The sequence below is a fragment of the Cupressus sempervirens genome, chromosome 1, assembly GCF_028749045.1.
Source record: "Cupressus sempervirens isolate cs-2001-9-10 chromosome 1, ASM2874904v1, whole genome shotgun sequence".
Lineage (NCBI taxonomy): Eukaryota > Viridiplantae > Streptophyta > Pinopsida > Cupressales > Cupressaceae > Cupressus > Cupressus sempervirens.
Genome location: NC_143118.1, coordinates 593,247,455 through 593,248,657, shown reverse-complemented (window position 1 = coordinate 593,248,657; position 1,203 = coordinate 593,247,455).

Here is a 1,203-nt window from a genome sequence, read left to right as displayed (position 1 = left end):
AGTATTCTACTAAAATAAGGTTTGATAACTAATTCCAAATATTCATGTTACTTTGGGTTTCAATTTAAATGTTTCAAAAATTTCCAAGAATTAATGAAAGTTTCTAAAGCCAATTTGTTTATGGTCATTTAAACTTGTTCTATTTTATGTTAATATTAGGATTAAATTGAATTTACAGAAGTAGAAAGTACAATCTAACTTTGTGTTTCTTTGTTTTATTTGAAGTGTAACTTGCATTTCTTGGAAGTGTTCCACAACATAGATCTCCTTCAACAAAATTATCTAGGCTGGACAATTGGCAACTTCTTTTCTTTCTATGGAAGATTGTAATTGAGACAATTTAAGACCTTTATAAATATTGTAATGAAGCTTTTAATGATATGATTACTCATTAGATAAGTGGATTATTGAAACAAAAAGACCAAAATATTGTGTGTTTTCATTTGGGTGGCTTTGAAGATTAAATGTTATTTTAAAAGTAATAACCTTATTTCTTGACAAGAGTATGTATATAACCATTAAAAATATTTGGAACTATATTTTGGATTAGAATTAAAATTAACATTCACATCTTCTTCTATTTCAAAATTTTGAATCGATAATATATGATTTTGATATCCTTCACAATCAATGAATACAATAATTTTTTCTTCAACTCAATCTAGACTATTGCTATACTTTCGTTCTACTTCTTTTTACATCAACTTATCATCAAAATTATAATAAAATATTGATGGTATTCTTTTTATATAAATTGGATAAGTGGCACTGGTGGAAGTTAAATAATCAACAACTCTTTTCTTTTCAAAATAGAGTCCAAACTTCATTGCATCAAAGTCTACTTAAATAATAGGAGCTAAGAAACTGAAGATAGTACCTATGCCTTTCGAAGTCAAGTTGCACTATAAAATTTGACATATAATACCAAATTGAGCATATTGATATTTTGACCAGTCACTATAATTCTTTGTATCACAATGTGTCATAGAGCTAGTAAGCATTCTATTTCTTTTAGAAAGCAAAATTCTCTTACCATATGCAACAAGACATCACCCTTGAATTGATTTCTCTAATGAATGGTCTTTAGAACCTTCTTGTTAAATTCAAACAAATCTAAGTTAAGTTTTTTGGGTATTCTACTATCTTCATTACTTTTGAAGAACAAATATTAGTTTTGTTCAAGGTTAAGTGAGCTTCATTTGT